At 36.8% G+C, this 21,794-nt stretch overlaps 1 protein-coding gene across 1 annotated transcript in view; it reads left to right on the top strand.

Annotated features, from left to right (window-relative positions):
- LOC118847339 (proto-oncogene tyrosine-protein kinase ROS-like) overlaps positions 1-21,794 on the top strand; it is a 188,439-nt gene that overhangs the window by 55,149 nt on the left and 111,496 nt on the right. The window lies entirely within an intron of this gene.

Raw genomic sequence — 21,794 nt, 5'->3', positions numbered from 1 at the left:
CAAGCCAATAAACCCTACATAACTCAAACTGAGGAAGCTGAGGTAGCTTTACAGTCTAGAAAAGGGGGAAGAGGTCAGAAAGTGAGTGATGGGAGAATACACAAAAAGGATGAAACATAAAATACAATCACAAAAAGAAAAGCTGGTAAAAGCACAAGCAGAGGAGCCACCAGAGAAAATCCTAAGACCGAAAGGAAGGTGAATAAAACTTCTAAAATAATAACAAGCTCTTAACAAATACTTGATCTGGTTCACATAGGAGGAAAGAAAGAGAAACAAAATTTCTTTTAAAAGTTATTTATTGGGGCAGCTAAGTGGTGCAGTGAGTAGAGCACGGGCCCTGGAGTCAGGAGGACCTGAGTTGAAATCTGGCCTCAGACACTTGACATACTTACTAGCTGTGTGACCTTGGGCAAGTCACTTAACCCCAATTGCCTTGCATTCCCCCTGCAAATATATATATATATGTGTATATATATATATATATATGTGTGTGTGTGTGTGTGTGTGTGTGTGTGTGTGTGTATGTATGTATTTAGTTAGTTAGTCAGTTTTTAGTTTTCAACATTCACTCATAAAATTTTGTATTTAAAATTTTCTCTTTCTGCCCCTTCTGCCCCTCCCCAAGATGGCATGCAATCTGATATAGACTCTACTTATACATTCATGTTAAACACATTTTCACATTAGTCGTGATGTAAAGAAGAGATAGAACTAATGGGAGGAACCACGAGAAAGAAGAAACAAAACAAAACAACAAAAGAAAAGGAAAGCAAATAGCATGCTTCTACATGCATTCAGACTCCAAATTTTTTTTTACCTCTGGAGGTGGATGGCATTTTCCTTCATGAGTCTTTTGGAGTTTTCTTAGATCCTTACATTGCTGAGAAGAGCTCAGTCTATCAAAGTTAGTCATCACACAATGTTATTGCATACAATGTTCTCCTGGATCTACTCACCTCCCTCAGCATTAGTTCATATACTCTTTCCAGGTTTTTCTGAAGTCTGCCTGGTCATCATTTCTTACAGTACAATAGTATTCCATTACATTCATGTACTACAACTTGTTCATCCATTGCCCAGTTGATTGACATCCCCTCAATCCAATTTGTTGCCACCACAAAAAGAGCTGCAACAAATATTTTTTGTACATGTGGGTATTTTTCCTGTTTTTATGATTTCTTTGGCATACAGAGACTTAGAAGTGGTTTTGCTAGGTCAAAGGGTTTGAACAATTTTATAGACCTTTGGGCATAGTTCCAAATTGTTCTCCAGAATGGTTCAATCAGTTCACAACTCCACCAACAATGCATTAGTATTCCAATTTTACCACATCTTCTCCAACATTTGTCACTTTCCTATTTTGTCACGTTTGTCAATCTGATAGGTGTGATGTGGAGAGGAAACAGAGGGGAGGTATTGATTCCAAAGGATCAAAAGGGAAGTTATCACCACAATAGCAGAGCTGGTGCAGCCTTGCTTTAAAAAAAAAAGCATTCCCATTGGAGAGAAAGTTTGTCTAAAAGCAAAGGTGCAATGGGTGTGTTATAAGGATGGTTGGAGAGATCACCTTTTCTGAGAAAGTGTTATACTTCCGCAAGAAACAGGGAAGATTATTTGAATTCCTAGTGGCATCTAGCAACCAGAATGATGGAGAGGAAAAGAGAGCCAGAGATAAGATGGCACAGCCTTTGGGAAAGACATTGATCATTATAAAGACAGGAAGTAAAGCTGAGCTTTGCAATTTGGTACATGGAATAATTAAGGCACTTTTTCTAGTTCACATTGCTAACCTCACAAATTGATAATTATAAGAGTGATACACCTAAAGTAGGAACAGGGAAGATGGGGCACTATCTACAAGGCGCTAACATAATATTGACTAGAAGTAGAAGCCCAAACTTAGCGCAGTATATCAGATTTTACTTCACGAGGGAAACACAGAGGATAAAGACAGAACAAATTAGGGTGCAATGGTGTATGGACCTGAAAATAATATTAAGAATAGACTGTAAGGAAAGACATAGAGTAAAAGATAATTAATGGAAATAAGAAGTTGGAAGGGAAGGCGGAGGAGGAATTTTGATTAAGAATTTAAGTGAATTGGGAAATACAAGGGACAAAAGTAGAAGAAAACAAATAAAGGAAAGAAAAATAAATTAGTAGTTCAAATTAAATCTAAGATCTAGGGGAAGGGTAGGGAAATAAGAATTGGAGGATTAAAATAGTTTAAGTCAAACTAATTATAGGGGTAAAATTATAACTTAAAAGAAAAATGAGATTTTTAAAATACTTTTCAAAAAGAAACCCACAGGTGTAATGATCATAACTTTAAATGTGAATAATTACTGCAGTAAAACAAAAGAGAGAAATGGAATGGATAAAACAGCATTCTGTTATATACAAGAAATGTATCTAAAATGTAAATGCACATGCAAATCAAAAGGAGATACTGGAACAAAAATTGCTATACATCAGATACATTTAAAGAAGCAGGTACCACACTTATTGTACCAGACAAAGCAAAAAATAGAAATTCACTATGTTGATAGTGATAATAAAAAGGAAATTATATTAAAGGAATCAGAACCAATGAACCAATGTCAGTTCTAAATACATGTATACCAAATGCCATAGCATATAATTTACAAAGATAGCATGAACTGAACTGTGAAAAGACAGTCCCATAGGGGAGAAAGGCACTAATACAAATATTGTTAGTAACACAGTTGATCGATAATTGATAACAACACAGTAGTAATAGGATGTATTAAAATGTTCCTCTCTCAGCATTGGATGAATCTTTAAAGATAAACAAAAAGCTATCTTCTGACAAAGATGGTAAAGGTTTCATCAGAGTCCATGTTGTCTGAGAAATACCCCTATAAAGATGAAAATAAATGTCGAGTGAAGAAAAGATTACATAAAACCAAAGTGAAAGCCCAGTAAAAATCCTTGATCTATTAAAAAGCCTATACAAGGACATGTTTGGAATTTATAAGCATTCTGGTCAATAGCATGTTAGGGATCTGATGCCAGAAATTCTCTTTAGATAGATACCGGATCCTTCTGGATTTAGTGGCGTGACGATGGCATGGCAGAAGGTGAGATTACACAAAGAGATTGTGGATCTGAGCTGCTTCAGATGCCATGAGACACTCTAGGAGGTTTGGAACAAGCTTGATTTCTAATAGAGGGGACCTAAAATAAGCTCAAAATCAGGTCTGAGTCTATCTCGTTGGACAAAGCTATCACTTGATTGGTGATTGCAAAAGAAACCAGAAGAGATCAGATGTTGTTTCAACAATGTTGCTAACAGCTGCTGTTGGGGCATAAGACCAACAGCAACAGCACATAGAAGGGCTACCAACCCAGGTTCTTTGATCTGATTTTCAAAGGAAAGTGACTTTAAGGGGTTAGCAATCTTACTTTAATAAAACATACATCTATCATTCACTTAGCTCAGGGGGAAAAGTCAGCACCCTGAACTTTGGAGGAAACAAAACAAACAAAAACTATATAAAGAGAGCAAAATAACACAAATCAACAGACAGGTTTCTATTTGTCCGTAGCAATACATACACAGTTACCAGAGAGAGAAGCACCAACATTTGGGTTTTTCAAAGCCAGGGGTGCTCCAATGGCTACCCAGAATTTCATCTTGCCAAATCACCAGCACCCTTCCAATGAATGTGCCCCCAAAGACAAAATGCTAACCTCTTGAGTTTATATACACTTCTTCAGGGTCAAAAGACATCACAACCATGGGACTCAAACCCACATGACTGTGATTTAAATGCTTGCTCAGGGTCAGAGGGTGTCACAACTATGCATCTCAAACCCATGTGAACTAGGCCTTCTTAGTGCTGAGAAGCACTCTAAAACAAAGAAAACAAAAAGTCCACTTTGCTTGCCATTACATTTGAAAGGCAAAACTCATCAAAGGTACTTGATTACTTCAGCATTCCAAAAGCTAAAACAGTAAAAAGTCCCACTGTAATTACCATAACAGATTTCCAACATGTCTCCAAGACCTATAGGAGGTCTGAAGGCATTTCAAACTCTGATATCCACATGGGCTTGTTAAGGCCAAAGCAGGCAAAATTTCCAGCTTCTAGTAGATAACTGTACAAGGAGACAAAGGGCCTTAAGCCCCACCCAAGCAGGCCTCCTCAAGGCCTTAAATCAGAGTGATCTCTGGTAGACAAGATCTAAAACCAACAGAATCTCAAGTCTGGGTCTACCCAAGGGGACATATTCAGCTCCCAGTAAATGACTACAGAGGTTCTTAATTTTTTTGTCACATATCACATTAGCAGTATAGTAAAATCTATGGACCCTTTCTCAGAATAATATTTTGCTACCTACATTCATAATTAAAAGTACAATAGGAAAGAGTAGAGAGAGGGATACATTGAGAAGCATAAATGACATTTAAGAAGATATCAAAATTAAAAGAAAAAAGTGAACTTAAAAACCATTATTATTTTAAGTTCATCATGAAAGACACTTTATTAGACTTTCCTTATATTTTATAATTCTGGTCACATGCAGAAAAAAATAAAAATATCTATGACAGAAAACATTTTCTCCAAATATTTTAGTTAGTTAACCAACAAGCATTTATTAAGCATTTACTAAGTGACACATCCTTTTTTTTTAAACTAATGAGGATATAAAGAAAGGTAAAAACAATCCTTCCTCTCACGAAGCTCACATTCATATTGGGGAGATACAACGTAAATAGAGTAGCTGATAGGAAATTTTAGTGAGAAAATACTACTGGGAGAGGACAAGGAAGAGAATGAGGCAAAGTGGGATTTGCATTCAGCGGGAAACTAAGAGGTCAGAGGGCAGAGTATCCCAAGGAAGGAAGACATGCAATGAGATGGCATGGAGATGAGAGATGGAGTTTCCTACATGAGGAATAAAAAGTACTTAATGGGAATAAAGTGTAAGAAGGCTAGAAAGGCCAAAAGGAGCCAGGTTATGGATATCTTTGGCTCACTAGTAAGACTCATACTTCTTCACTTAATTATAGGGTAGAATATCTGGCCAAATCTAAGAAGATGAAATTTTACAGCAATAAATATAAAAGAGACAGTGTGGTACAGTTTAGAGAGCACTAGATTTAAAGTATTAAAAAAAACTAAACTACTGTGATCTCAAGATATATTGAGAGATACATGGAGCCAGAATAAGGGAGGTGACATAGTTATATTCTACTCTGACCTGGTCAGACCACATCTTTCCTCTGAACCCTTTGAAATCTGATTTTGCCAAGCCTAGGGCACATATAAGAATATACCTGCAATTTTTTTTTCTTTTTTCTATCATAAATTCTAGGAAAAAATGGTCACTTTCCTCTAGGGAAGTCCATGTCAGCATACAGTTTCTTCTTATTTGTGAGAATCAATCCAGCGTAGAATTTCCATTTCAACATTCACTTCCATAAGATTTTGAGTTCCAAATTTTCTCCCCATCTCTCCCCTGGCCCCACCCCAAGACAGCATGTAATTTGATATAGGCTCTACACATTCATTCATATTGAACCTATTTTCACATTAGTCATGCTGTAAAGAAGAATTAGAACCAATGCAAAAGAACTAAAAAACAAAAAAAGAAAAAGAAAGACAAAGAGCAAATAATATGCTTCAATCTGCATTCACACTCCATAGTTCTTTTTCTGGATATGGACATTTTCCAAAATGAGTCCTTTGGAGTTGTCTTAGATCCTTGCATTGTTAAGAAGAGATAAGTCTGTCAAACTTAGTCATCGCACATTGTGGCCGTTAAGTGTTAACAACATTCTTCTGGTTTGGCTCCCCTCACTCAGCATCAGTTCATATAAGTCTTTCCAGGTTTTTCTAAAATCTGTCTGCTCATCATTTCTTATAGCACAATAGTATTCCATTACATTCATATACCACAACTTGTTTAGTCATTCCCCAATTGACAGGCATCCCCTCAATTTCCAATTCTTTGCCACCACAAAAAAAGAGCTGCTACAAATATTTTCGTACATGTGGGTCCTTTTCCCATTTGTATGATCTCTTTGGGATAGAGCCCTGGAAGTGATATTGCTGGGTCAAAGGGTATGCACATTTTTATAGCCCTTTGGGCATAGTTCCAAATTGCTCTCCAGAATGGTTGGATCAGTTCATAACTCCACAAACAATGCATTAGTGTTCCAATTTTCTCACATCTCCAGCATTTATAATTTTCCTGTTATGTCATGTTAACCAATATGACAGGTGCCATGTGGTACCTAAGAGTTGTTTCAATTTGCATTTCTCTAATCAAAAGTGATTTAGAGCGTTTTTTTCATATGACTATAGATATGTTTTATTTCTTCCTGTGAAAGCTGCATTTTCATTTCCTTTGATCATTTCTCAATTGGGGAAGACCTGTATTCTTATAAATTTGACTCAGTTCTCTCCATATTTTAGAGATGAGGCCTTTATCAGAGACACTGGTTGTAAAAATGCTTTCCCAGTTTTCTGCTTCTCTCCTAATCTTTGTTTATACAAAAACTTTTCAATTTAATGTAATCAAAATGATCCATTTTGCATTTTATAATGTGCTCTATCTCTTGTTTAGTTATAAATTCTTCCCTTCTCCATAAATCTGACACTTAAACAATTCCTTGCTCTCCCAATTTGCTTATACTGTCAGGCTTTATATCTAAATCGTGTACCCATTTTGACTTTATTTTTGTATATGGAATAAGATGTTGGTCTATGACCAGTTTCTTCCATACATTTTCCAGTTTTCCCAGCAGTTTTTTTGCAAATAGTGAGTTCTTATCCCAGAAGCTGGAGTCTTTGGGTTTATCAAACAGTAGATTACTACAGTCATTGACTACTGTGTCTTGTGTACCCAATCTATTCCACTGATCCACCACTCTATTTCATAGCCAGTACCAAGTAGATTTGATGATTGTTGCCTTTTAAATAAAATTTTTAAAATCTGGTACGTCAAGGCCATCTTCCCTAGCATTTCTTTTCATTAATTCATTCACATTCTGGACCTTCTGTTCTTCCAGATAAATTTCGCGATTATTTTTTCTAACTCAATGAAATAATTTTTGGTAGTTTGATTGGTATGGCACTGAATAAGTAAATTAGTTTAGGTAGAATGGTCATTTTTATTATATTAGCCTGGCTTACCCATGAACAACTGATATTTTTCCAATTATTTAGATTTGACTTTATTTGTGCGAAGAGTGTTTTGTAACTGTGCTCATATAGTTCCTGGGTTTGTTTTGGTGGTAGACTCCCACATTTTTATAGCCCTTCTGCTAGAGTTCCAAATTGTTCTCCAGAATGGTTGGATCAGTTCACAACTCCACCAACAATACATCAGTGTTCCAATTTTCCCACATCTTTTCTAGCATTTATAATTTTCCTGTTTAGTCATGTTAACCAATCTGATAGGTGTGATGTGGTACCTTAGAGTTGTTTTTATTTGCATTTCACTAATCAATAGTGATTTAGAGCATTTTATATGACTATAAATAGCTTTAATTTCTTCACCTGAAAACTGTCCATATCAATCTTCTACTTTTTTAAGGATGAAATCATGACTAACGCAAATCTAAGAGGTAGTAGCCAACCTGCTTTTGGCAGAGAGGGACGTCCGTATAGATAACTTGAAGTGTCCTTTCGGTAATATTTCATTCTTCTGTGCCAGAATTATGTTTTACAAACTCATCTATCTCCTTTTTCTGTCCATGTAACCTATCATATACTCCAGGGACATAAGCACATCTGTTTTTTTTCTCCTTTCATTTACCTTCACCCAAATATTTATCATGTTTCCCCACTCTGGTGCTTGGATTTCCTCTTATTAGTGTATCTTTTTAATATATGCAGCTACTCATTCATCCCTTTTATCTATACTGTTTCTTTTGAATTAACCCATCCAGAGCCATAGTTCAGTCATGCATTCAGCCCACAAATGATACATGTAGTCAATTATCAGTAAACGTTTATCAAGCACTTACTATGTACTAAGTACTGTGCTCCCAGATGTCCCCTCCCCACCCTCTCCAATCAGAAGGAGGGAGGGGATCCTATAGAGGTCTGAGATTTAGAGTTAAATTCATCTCACAGGATAATGAGTTTTTGGAGATCATGAAATCCAGGAGGTCAGCCAGGAGGGAGATGAAGGTCAAATTTGCCTAATTTCATTAGGGAATCCTGTCATTTCTTTCCTAAACTTTGAATATTGGTGTATATGCATTTGAGGCTATGAATTTTGCTACTAGCTCCTTTGAAAGTATTTTGTCTCCAGTGAACTTCAAGATGACTCACCTGCTATTCTTCTTTGTAGCCACTCTCTATGACATCTACTAGATGTATGAAAGTGTGTGTGTGTGTATTTATAGCTGTTTTCTCCCTTACTAATCTTTTTTTTTTAGATTAAAGCCCTAAAAAATAAAACAAACAATAAACAAAAGAAGGAAAAAACCCAACAAGATTTTTCAGAAATCCAGCAAATACGTTCTTCACAGTCTTGGTTAGGTGGACTCCATTTCTGGACAGGAAATCTCATTCTCAGACACATTACTTGCCATTTTCTCTTCCCAAATTATTTTTTTTCTCTTCTGTGTCCTTTGCCTTAGGGCAGCTAGGTCTTGCACTGGAAAGAGTGCTGGGCCTTAAGTTAGGAAGACTCATCTTCCTAAGTTCAAATCTGGCCTCAGATACTTTTTAGCTCTGTGACCCTGAGCAAATCACTTAACCTTGTTTGCTTCCATTCCCTTATCTGGAGAAGGAAATGGCAAACCACTCTAGTACCTTTGCCAAGAAGACCCTAAACAGAGTCATGAAGTTAGAAACAACTGAAAAAATGATTGAACAACAAAATCCTTTGCCTTTAATGAGCAACAGCAAAAATAGAACCTATTATAAAAAAGTAAACCTATGGACCTATGGTTTTTAATTTCTTACCTAATACTTGATAATAGTGGGTAATACTTTTCATACTCAGTCTGGAAATCAGTAGTCCCCATCTACCTCACCAGAAGTGACTAGTTTCCATCTGCTTTCATAAGTCTTGGGAAATTTTCTGTTACATCTTGGTTATATGTCTCAAGAAGACAACAAATTATTAGTAGTATCCCTCAGAAAGAAATCACCAACCATAACTATTCTTCTCTTCTTCCTCTGACCTTTACTGGATGAATTCTTATCTGTTAACTTCTGTGGCTCTATGACATTATTCTCTGGAAGACAAGTAGCTTTCTCCTCTTCAGAGCATCCAACTAGCAACCTCAAACCAGTTTTTAAATTCTAATTACACAGTTCTCCTTCTCCTCTTTATCCTCTATTTAATGGGACAGTGAGATGGTGCAGTACGTAGAACACTAGGCCTGGAGTCATGAAGGCCTGAATTTAAATTTGGCCTCAGACACATAGTCGCTACGTGACCCTGGGCAGGTCACGTAACCCTGTTTTCCTCATTTGTAAAATAAGCTGAAGAGGGAAATGGCAAACCACTCCAGTATCTTTGCCAAGAAAACCCCAAATGGGATCACAAAGAGTCAGACACCACTGAACACCACGAAGAATCTGACTCAGTAACCGGACTTTGAGATTATTCTTATTCTAATTTCCCTCAATTATTTCTCAAGTTGGACAAATTTCTTTTCTTACCTACTTTATTATTATAAATGCTTCCAACTTAATGATATTTTTTCAGCTTTTATTTTATTTCAGCTTTATTTAGTCTGTTCTGTTCTGTCTCTTTCAACCTACTCACATAGAATCCTGAGGGGAAAATATCTTCTGAAAGTTTAAGAGGAGAGAAAATCAGATCCTATTTTCTCTTAAGAGCCAGCACTTCTACCTGAAAGCTGCTGAAAACTGAGGGAAAACAATCTGGGCAGTCTTTGAATCTTCAAAATTGCCTCTGTTGTCTAATTGTTTTATATCCATATAATTGTTTTTACTTTTCTAAAATTAACTACTTCCTAATGTAAGGCCATTTATGTTATACATTTGATATGTTTGTTTTATAACATACCTAGTATTTTCATTTGAAAATGGTGACGTGATGACTTTTTATTCTTATTGTTATTGTTTGTCTGAACCTAGGATTCAAAAAAAGAAATTAAAAAACTCAACTGTTCCAGTTCTGAAAATATGAATTACATAGTTCCAAATCTTTTCCCTTCAAGGATATACATGTTGAAGATGGTTCTAATCTACCGAACCAACGTTTCAAGTAAATCCTCAGCAACAGTTTTTCAGACCAAAGGTACTGTCATGAAAGGAATGAGTGAGGGAATATGTGCTTTTAATTTTCTACTTGAAGTGAGCAGTAGAAAAATTGTGTGTGTTTTTCAGCAGTGGCAGTTGGGCAGGCAAGATGTAAACAAAACAGCACATGAGAGTAAAATATGCCTATCTATATGTATTTATATACATACATGTGTATGTGTATAGATATAGATGTATTGCATGCATGGTTTGTCAACTAACATGAACATCAAGTTTTAATGAAATAGATTTTAAAACAGACATATTATTTGTCTATTTTCTTCTTTTCTGAATACAGTAAATGCATTTTCCTTGTTCACTGAACAAATGAAAAAGATCACCCATCCTCCCAACATCATTGTTCTCTTAGTGGTGCTCTATCCCATGAATCTCCAGGACCCCTAAAATTAGGTTATTCCTTTCATTAGTTGATTTTTTCCTTCAGCCTTTTATTTTCATTGTGTCATTATTTTTTAGATAACTATCATATATGACATATTGTTGCATTGCTTTTTATCCATTCTCTTACTTTATTGTATCGTTTAATCTATTTACATTGAAAGTTATGGTTGATAAGCTTTCTTCATTTTATATTTTATATTTATTTTGTCCTCTTCTTTTTTAAGTCACTACTTTGTGTCTGCAACTAATTTTCCTTGCAGACTGATTAGATTGAATCCTTTGTCTATAGATGAAGGAAAGCTTCGTAGATAGGAATGGAGGTACTAATGAATCCAAAATGTGGAACCTCTAAAACTAAAAAATGTCTAACCATATCTACATGGGTAATCTTTATCTGGCCTATTTTTTTATATTTAAAGGTACCTGGGATCTTCTTTCCTTGGAATGATATTTATAAAAGACTCCAGCTTCCTTTCTACTTTTGAATATAATAACGTTACTACCCCTAATAGTTTGAGGCAACTTAGAATAAGTTTGCAAAGTTCTGGACAAGATTGTTTGCCTAGAACCATCATCTATACTTAGTCTTTTCCTAGAACCAGAGTTCTAGCAGTAGCAAGATGACCATGATCATCTATCCTCAATATATTTTTTCCACTAAACCATTTTGTATTGATAGATCCTGTATTTGGATAAAATGAATCTAAGATTCTTTCTCTGTACTTTAAAATCCTCAATCATATTGACAGAAAACTATTAATTATCATTGTCATTATTATATAGATGATAACCTAATAGGGTAACAACCATCATCATCATGTTAGCAGTAGGAACAAATAGCACACATATAATCCTCAGAGTACATTCTTCTAGTTTGTCAACTAATTATAGATCATTTTGGTTCTTTGTTAAAAAAAATAAATTCCGGGTTTCATAAATATGACTACGTATGCTATTTAATCAAATAATAATTTTAAAAGACTATAATGAAAAATAGTTTGTTTTTTGATCGTACTTCTTAATTGGCTTTCACAGCAGGAATTCCAGGAACACCTGGTATTCCCCAAATTCAGCAAGATTATGTCATGTGGACTGCAGCAGAAAATCATGGAAGCTATATAACTTGTTACATTCTGCAGATAAGGTAATCATTACAAAAACGAGATAATATGAATTTTACAGTATATCTAGTTTTTGTCATCAGATAGTCAAACTATTTAACTGGTTAAATGGATCATAGGAATATTGATTGAGAGATAGAATAGACATTAGGGGCCAGTTCAGCCTCTTGATTTGACAAATGAGAACACTGAGGTCCACAGAGAATAGTTGCTGTCTGCAATGTAATGTCTGGATTCAGGTTCTCTGACTCCAGAGAGCCAACACACTTTCCATTGCTCTACAATTCTATGATCTCATCAGTCTGAGAAATTTCCTCCAATGATGCAATGATGCAAATTATGAACCATCCCTGTCTTCTCCATCCTGTGTTACTCTTGGGCATATTCTTCCATAAGTCATGGTGTGACAGTGTGACAGGATTAGGGTTGCGTGTCCCTAAACCAAAGTCTTATTGTACAATGCATTATTTAATATTTTAATGCTTCAGATTTTTAAGAAAATGAAGTGAAATTGTTGTGGGTTTTTTTTGGTTGTTTGTTTCTTTTGTGAGAGGGAACAGGTGTGTCAGTTGGAACAGTGTTTAGCCTGGGCCTGCTTTTTAAGAACCCTCACATACAAAATATAATGGAGTTTCCACTGAGGGTGGTATGTAGGTATAGGAGAGACTAGAGATCCAGCCAGGTAGGCTCTAGGTGAAGGATTCAGATCAATCTAAATATCCAGGAAGGAATGTCCTTTACTGTAGTTCAGCTAACTTGCTCAGTGGATAGAGGGTCGGGCCTGGAGTCAAGGAAGACTCATATTCCTCAGTTCAAATCTGGCTCAGACTTACTAGCTGTGTGACTCTGGGCAAATCACTTAACCCTGTTTGCCTCAGTTCCTCATCTGTAAAATGAACTGGAGAAGGAAATAGTGAACCACTCCAGTATCTTTGCCAAGAACACCCCAAATGGGGTCATGGAGAGTCAGACACAACTGAAATGACTCAACAACATTCCAAACTGCATGAGACTGCATGAGAGTAAAATTCTACTAGTTACTTCTCCACCCACTGAAAAAGCCATGTGAACTTCACTGCCAATTCCCCAGCTACACCAAAAGATGAGCATCTGAAGAGGTAAGAATGCTGGGATTTTTTCTTTCTTTCTTTCTTTTTTTTTCTGCGGACCTTTACTGGGGTATCTAATAGATTTTTTGCCCAACCAAACTGAGTCATTGAAAACTGGGTCCAGGTTGAGAGGACCTTGTTAATTATCCTAACATTCTAAAGAAATCTAGGCTGCCAGTCCATTACAGATGTGCACAAAATAGCAGCCATAGTACTGGCCAAATAGTTTTTGAGGAAAACTAAGGATGGATGATTTGGCACAAAGAAAGTTATCATCCTTTCTTATGTAATAATGTTCTCCTACTCCAAAGTCCTCAAAATTATGATATATTAGAGGAAAGCAGGGAGGGAGATCACGGAGTTGTGCAACCCAGGCAGCCTGACTAGGACTTAGGGGTGGGGAACCTGCAGCCTCCAGGGCACAGGCCTTTTCACGTACTTAATTAGAGTGAGGTAATACCCATTCAGTGAATAGGTCTCTTTAAGAAGTGAGTCAAGGGATGGCCCCTTTAATTAGAAAAAAAGGAAAAGTTGGGAGGGGAAGACCCTCACGGTTGTTATTCCAAAGAGAAACAATTACCATTGGCATGGAAGTTACCTCACTCAAAGTGAGAACCTGAAAAGGCCTTAAACTGAAAGGGTCAGGGTCTCACAATGCAGAATGGGCCATCTCCAGTCATCCTGGTGAATATCAGGTCACTGGACCCAGATGGCTCAGGAGGAGAAAGTGAGGCTGGTGACCTTGCACAGTCCTCCCTCACTCAAATCAAAGTCAACTGCAAGTCATGTCATCATTTCCCTGATGTCATGGTCCTCTTCAAAAATGAAGGACAAACACAACTGTGAGTAGACCTAACTGCCTGAGAGGGGACCCAGCTAGTCGGGTAACTCAGCTCATCCTTTCCCTCTCTCTCTCCCTGTCCTTCTCCTCTCCAAAGGAAGGTTAATTTTGATGGCCGGAAGTTGCCCACTTAATTTGGGATTTACTGACTAGATTTCTTTTTTCTTTCCTTCTTTCTTTCCTTCCCTCCCTTTCCTCCTTCCCTCCCTTTCCTCCTTTCCTTCTTTCTTTCCTCTTTTCCTTCTTTCTTTCCTCCTTTCTTTCTCTCCTTTTCTTCCTTTCTTTCCTTCTTTCTTTCTTTTTTTCTTTCTTTCTCTCCTTCTCTCTTTCTTTCTTCTTTCACAAAACCTTAAACCCAGTTCACTCTGAAGCTCATAGATTGGACCACAATAGGTCCCTGCCCAAGCTCCACTTAATGCCTGTATTTTGGGCCCTCCTTGCTTACAGTGGATGTCAATGGTAACTGTTTCTCTTTGGAACAGCAACCCTGAGTGTCTTCCCCTCCCAGCCAGATTTTTTTTCTTTTTCTAATTAAAGGGACCATCCTTTGAATTAAATACTCAGTAAATTTTTATTGAATTAGGCCAAGTCTAAAGGAAATAGAGCACTCTCCAGTGATGCCCTTTGTCTCACATGTGATATTAGTGACAGAGAAAATGCAGTCCAAATCCTCAGAGTATACAACTTTCACCAGTTGGGACCATTTAACCATTTTTATTACTCATCACTAATTAATGTATCAACCCCCACCTGCTTTTGTTTTGTTGGGCATGAGGAAAAAGAACGTGGGAGAAATAGCTCTTATGCATATAGCTGGACTAAAATCCTAGAGGCAAAAATATATATAGAAGCTACAACTCCATGTTCAAAAAGAAAACTGTTAATATTTGTATTGCATTTTATTAACCCACACCAATCAACACTGAAGAATCTAGTTAAGATGGGGGTGGGGGGAGTAAGGGATTGATTCCATATGAATCAGTGGTATATTATGATACTCTATTAAGTATTGTTGCAACTTTTAATTCTCATTCTATGGTTTACTCAATCCACAGCTATTTCATAAGATTCTTGCTGGTAGGGGACATTAAAAGCTTTGTTGCTTAAAGAATTGGGTTATTGAAGGCTCCATTCCTATTTTAAACCAGTTTGGAACATCTCTACAACAAAGTTGTTGGAGGGAACAATTTTTAAACTTAGAACAATAATGAGATTAAGACCCAGCTAAGAGTTTGTGGTGTTTCCATTGTTTCTTAAATGATAGATTAGGTCAATAGCTGAGCATGCTTCCTATAGAGAGCAACACTAATTAGCCTACTGGATAGGGTAGTAGGTGATTAACCACTCAGTTAGATAGCTATTGGTAATATGATATATATTTTTTAAATTTATTTTTAGTTTTCAACATTGATTTCCACAAGATTTTAAGTTACAAATTTTCTCCCCATCTCTATCCTCCCCCCCACCCCAAGAGGGCATATATTCTGATTGCCCCTTTCCCTAATCTGCCCTCCCTTCTATTACCCCAGTCCCCCTGCCTTGTCCTCTTTCCACTTACTTTCTTGTAGGGAAAAACAGATTTTCATACCCCATATCTTATTTCTTATATCTTATTTTCCAGTTGCAAGTAATAACAATTTTTTAACATTTGTTTTGAAAACTTTGAGTTCTAAATTCTCTCCCTTCTTTCCCTCCCCATCATCCTCTTTGAGAAGGCAAGCAATTCAATATAGGTCATACATGAATCATTATGCAAAACACTTCCATAATAGTCATGTTGTGAAAGACTAACTATATTTCCCTCCATCCTATCCTGTCCCCCTCTAGTTAGTTTTCTCCTTTGGCTATGTCCCTTTTCAAAAGTGTTTGCTTTTGACTACCTCCTCCCCCAATCTGCCCTCCCTTCTATCATCCCTGCCTCTTATCTTCTTCCCCCCTACTTTGCTGCAGGATAAGATACCCAATTGAGTGTGTATGTTATTCCCTCCTTAAACCAAATCTGATGAGAGCAAGATTCTCTCATTGCCTTTCACCTGCCCCTCTTCCCTTCCATTATAACAGCTTTTTCTTTCCACTTTAATGTGAGATAATTTACCCCATTCTATCTCTTCCTTTCTCCTTCTCCCAATATAGTCTTCTCTCACCCCTTAATTTTATTTTTTGATAATCATCCCTTCATATTCAACTCACCCTGTGCCCTCTGTCTATATATATGTATAATCCCTTCAACTATGCTAATACTGAGAAAGGTCTCATCAGTTACAAATATCATCTTTTCATGTAGGAATGCAGACAAAACAGTTCAACATTAATAAGTCCCTTGTGATTTCTCTTTCCTGTTTACTTTTTCATGCTTCTCTTGATTCTTGTTTTTGAAAGTCAAATTTTCTATTCAGCTCTGTTTATTTTTTCATCAAGAATGCTTGAAAGTCCTCTCTTTCATTGAAAATCCATATTTTGCCCTGAAGTATTATACTCAGTTTTGCTGTAGGCTATTCTTGGTTTTAATCCTGGCTTCTTTGACCTCAGGAACATCATATTCCAAGCCCTTTGATCCCTTAATGTAGAAGCTGCTAGATCTTCTGTTATCCTGATTGTGTTTCCACAATACTTGAAGTGGTTCTTTCTGGCTGCTTGCAATATTGTCTCCTTGACCTGGAAACTATGGAATTTGGCTATAATATTCCTAACAATTTTCCTTTTGGGATCTTTTTCAAGAGGTGATTGGTGGATTCTTTCAATTTCTATTTTACCCTCTGGCTCTAGAATATCAGGGCAGTTTTCCTTGATAATTTCTTGAAAGATGATATCTAGATTCTTTTTTTGATCATGGCTTTCAGGTAGTCCAAAAATTTTAAAATTATTTCTTCTGGATCTATTCTCCAGGTTTTTCCAATGAGATATTTCACATTGCCTTCCATTTGTTTATTCTTTTGGTTCTGTTTTATAATTGCTTGATTTCTCATAAAGTCACCAGCTTCCACTTGCTTCATTCTAATTTTTAAGGCAGTATTTTCTTCAGTGGTCTTTTGGACCTCCTTTTCCATTTGGCTAATTCTGCCTTTTAAGGCATTCATCTCTTCATTGGCTTTTCAGAGCTTTTTTGCCATTTGGGTTAGTCTATTTTTAAGGTGTTATTTTCTTCGGTATTTTGGGGGGTCTCCTTTAGCAAGGTGTTGACTTGTTTTTCATGATTTTCTTTCATCACTCTCATTTCTCATCCCAATTTTTCCTCTACTTCTCTTACTTGATTTTCCAAATCCTTTTTGAGGCTCTCCCATGGCCTGAGGACAATTCATATTTTTCTTGGAGGCTTTTGACTTTGTTGACTTCTTCTGACTGTATGTTTTGATCTTCTTTGTCCCAAAGTAAGATTCTATAGCCTGAGTCCTTTTACACCTCTAGATCATTTTCCCAGCCAGTTACTTGACTTTTGAGCTCTTTGTCAGGGTATGACTGCTTTCAGAGTGGAGAGCGCTCTGTCCCAAGCCTCAGTGATTTTGTGCAGCTTTTTTCAGAGCTACTTCTGTTCTTAGGAGGTATGATACTCCTCTCCTGGCTTTGGTCTGTGAGTGATCTCAAGTACTCCTTTCTGCTGTGTAATTACCAAAGAGGACTCCCTCTCCACATCCACCACAAACTCCAGTGCTCCATGTCCCCCAACATGGCCAACCAAGACTGCAACCCAGATCCAAGCAGGGCAAAGCAAGAGGACCCTGCTGCAGCACCAGCAAAGAGATCCCTGCACTCTTGCTCTGATCAGCTGCTTGATTCCCCCCACTGTTTGTGGGCTTGGAGCTCTGTGAGGAGCCACCACTGCTGCTACTGCTGCTACTACTGCTGCCTCTGAAGCCACCTCTGTAGCCCCAGGGCTGGGGCTAGACCAAGCACTTCTCTTGCCCAGGTCCAGCAGTTTTCTCACTGACCTGCTACATTGTCTTTGGCATTTGTGGGTTTGAGAAGTCTGGAAACTACCACAGCTGCCAATGATACAGTGCCCTGAGGCCTGCTCCTCCCCATCTACTCTGTCCTGGCATGGCCCATCATGGGCTGTGCTCCTTTCCCAGCACAGTGTGTTAGACCCTTACCAGCGACCTTTCAGACCATCTTGGGCTGGAGACTTGTTTCACTCTGTCATTTCATGGATTCTCTAGCTCTAGAATTTGTTTCGAGTCATTTTTATAGGTGTTTGAAGGGATTTGGGGGAGAGCTCAAGCAAGTCTCTGTTTTCAAGCTGCCATCTTAGCTCTGCCCCCTGTAATATGATATTTAATCTAAATTTTATTTGCATATTTTTCTTCCTTGCTATCACCTTTCCTCCAATCTTAGAAGGAAAAGCAAGAACATTGCTTTTTTTCTCCACTTAATCTCCCCTACACATACTCTTTTTCACCTATTTTGAAGCATGAACTAAAGCATAAGTTAAAAGGGGAATCTTAAAGCAGGATGTGCCTTGTGTTCCCCAAATGTTTAAATTAAAAGAATACTTGGCTATTTTCCACCAGCTTTTCCAGCCTTTCCGCATTAGCTCTATTTTCCTAATTTCTCTAAGTCTCACTTCCTTCTTCTCTAATGCCCCACATTCACATTTTCTCATCTAATAATGCATAATCATTTACGTCCTTCCCCATGAGTTTTTAACTTATTTTGTGTGATGTACCAATTTGGCCACTTGGTGAAGTCAAATCCCCTCCTCAGAATAATGTTTTTAAATGCATGAAATAAAATATATGTTGTAAAAGAAATCAATTACATTGATTATTAATATACTTACCAAAATATTTTTAAATGAAGTTATCAAAATAACTTTAAAAAATATTCCTGGTCCCCAGGGTGAGAAACCTTACTAGAGCAAAGATACTCAAATGCCTGTTACCATTTATAAATTTCTTCTAAATAATTTCCTTCCCTCTCGATCTTTCTTATAAATATATATTATAGGTCCTTGCTTATAGCAATAGTCTTTTACTTCTGTAAGAACTGCTAAATAAATAGAGCAATATAAGGGAGATATGAGTTCCAATGAACTTTTCCACTGCTCGAGAGAGAGAGAGAGAGAGAGAGAGAGAGAGCGGAGAGAGTGTGAGACTGGAAATGGAAGGAGTATCTAGCCATGACTACACTGCATATCTGCATATGTAAGAAAACTGAAGTTTGTTCTAGTAAGGCTTAATTTGGGATAGAGTATAAGGTATCTTTTAGGGACTACATAAGCTTTTCTTGTGAACTTAGTGTCACAGATAATGTTGGAGTCAGTCTCTGAAATAACATTTGGGAGAAATATGAAGTTTGTTTTTTCTTCCTAATTAAACAGCCTATTTTTTTTTTTAATGTAAGAACAATCATTTAAAGTTAACATTAAAAATCTTGAAAACATTTCTTTAAAACATCCTAATGGAGGAATAATGATAGATATTGTCTGAGGGAAGAAAAGAACATTAAAAAAATTAATCATTTCCCTTAGATTGAGGAAAGCATTTCTCACTACTTACCACTAAGGATTAAGCTCAGGAATATTCAGCTTCAAATCAAAGTGAAATCATTCCACAACAAGTTGGAAATAGTGAGACTTAAAAAGTTGTCATTCTTTAAGTTGTATCTTAAATATGTATAAACAGAACTTCCCTTTGTAATCAGAAACTGTTTTATGCTGCAGGGACATAGACTAGCTATCCATTTGACATATTCCTTGTGGATTTTCAACCTGGCCCAACCTGGCTCTGGTCTAGGGAGATCACCTCCAGGTAGGAAGTTCTTTAGGTTGTATAGTCTAAACTAGCTTTGAAAATCCAGTGAAACCTTGGGTGGGAGAGTTGCTTGGTAAACTCAACCTCCCCTCTACAAACTTCTATCTTTCCCAGTTCCCCTCCCTAATCCAGGATGCATTTTGCTGAATTTTTCTCTCAGGGAATGGTCGGCACATTAAAACTCATTCAAAAAAATATTATAAACCTACTGTTTTCAAGGCACTTCACTGGTTGTAGCAAATAAACAAATGGTCCTGGTCCTCACCATGCTTCCAGTCATACTACTGGGAAATGTGAGTATAGAATATTTCCTGAGAAATTCATGCTGAATACATGCTTCATAAATTAAAGAATCTGAGATGAGGGATTAGTTATTGGCAGTTACAGAAAACAAGAATAGAACCTCTCTACCCCACCCCACCTCACCCTCCCACCCTCCCTTTCACTCCCAGCCACAAACCCACACAGAAGTTAGCTGGGCTATCATTATCAATTTTGCTGCAGAGGGCAGTTTTACTATGCCCAGTACAACAGAACTGGGAGTAATGGGTAGAATTTGCAAAAAGGCAAATTGAAGTTTGATGTTAGGAGATGCTCCTTAACAAGTAGAGCTTTCCAAAAAGGAATGGGCACATCAGGGAGTACTGGGTTCCCTTTCACTTGAGGTATTCATGAAAAGGCAGGTTTATAAATTACTGGGTATGACATAGATAGGATTCCTTGTCTTGACTGTCTTGATTGATACTGTTTATATAGCCTGATTATACATAGTTGACTGCATATTACCTCCTCCATTAGACTATGAACTTCTTGAAAGCAAGGACTGTTTTTTTGCCTATTGTTTTTTTTTTTTTTTTAATATCTCCAGTGCCTAGAATGGTAAATGTTTAATGATTGAGTGGTTCTTATTCGGGTATGGGCTGGATGAGATGGTCAATGAAGTTCCTCCTAACTGTTTTTTTTTAATCGTTGTTACGGTTTGTTCTGTTTCCGATTTGCTGTTCCAAATGTCAAAAGAATATATGTGTCGATAAAATAGGCTATGCTTCTTCTTCTTTCCCAGTCCCAAATTGTCATTACTGATTGTTTGTCTGAATTTTGTTGCTAATTAATAGCACTAAGACTGTTCTATGACAAATTTCTTCATTCATCTGCACAGATAAGTCAATAAACAACTGCAGATAAGGTGACAAGTTCAGAATCTTGATCAGGTTTTGAACTCAGCCTGAAGTGTTATATGGAATAATAAGGGCAAAAAAGCAAATAAATCAATTCAGCCTTCAAATTTAGAATATATCTTTATCAATATCAACATATGTGTGTGTCTGTATACATATACTCGCATAAGACACATAGCCATACACATATGTGTATATACATAGGAACACACAGATATATATGTGTGTATACGTGTGTATGTATCTCTCTGTGTGTGTGTATCTTGATTGAGTAAGAAATTTTCCAACTAGACATCTCCAGCAGCAGCACATTCAGTAGAAGGTAAGTGCCTTAAAGTGGTATAAGGAAAAGTTAGGAACCTATTAATAATGTCAGACACTTTTATAGCTCTGGCCCATCAAGAGGCTGTAAAGCAGTATACCCACAAAAATAAAGACACCAGTACTCTGGAAAGCTTAAGTCAAAGAATCACATGTTTTCAAAACACTTTGAGAGGTCATTTAGTTAATTCCTCCATATTAAGGCACCACAATTCTAAACTATTCCATAAAAACGAGAACTTATTTCACTAGAGGACTTTCACAAAATGAATCAGGATATAATGTTACACCTGAAGTAAGGAAAAGCTGAGCTCAAATCTTGCCTCATACAATTACTTCGATATGAAATATCAAGGAATTCTCTTAAACTTTTCTTAACCACAGTTTCCTCAGTTTTAAAATGGGGATAATACTAACACCTCCCTTATGTGTTTTTGTGAGGAAAAAAGAGATATCATAAGAAAAGAACTTTGTTTAAAGCATATATAGAAGTGCTAGCTCTTATAGGAGCCGAATGTATTGGAGTGAAGAAAAAACTGTGCTGTTAGGGAGTTTATAATCTCCATTATTGGGTATGTCATTTCAGTAACAACATTATGAAATGGGTTATCTCATTTTTCCTAAAGTCAGATGCCTATTTTTTTTCAATCAGCAAAAATCTTGCTTTTGTCCCTTCCTCACCTCAGCTGGGAACAAAAGAAAAATGAAACCCTCGTTATAAATATGTATAGTCAAGCAAAACATATATTCATATTATACATGTCCAAAATTTCTCATTCTGTGCTCTGAGTTTTTGCCTCTTTACCAAGA

This window comes from Trichosurus vulpecula, chromosome 4 (genome assembly GCF_011100635.1).
Source record: "Trichosurus vulpecula isolate mTriVul1 chromosome 4, mTriVul1.pri, whole genome shotgun sequence".
In the NCBI taxonomy this organism is placed as follows: Eukaryota; Metazoa; Chordata; class Mammalia; order Diprotodontia; family Phalangeridae; genus Trichosurus; species Trichosurus vulpecula.
Note: the sequence above shows the minus strand (reverse complement) of the source record. Positions and strands in the feature narration are given on the sequence as shown.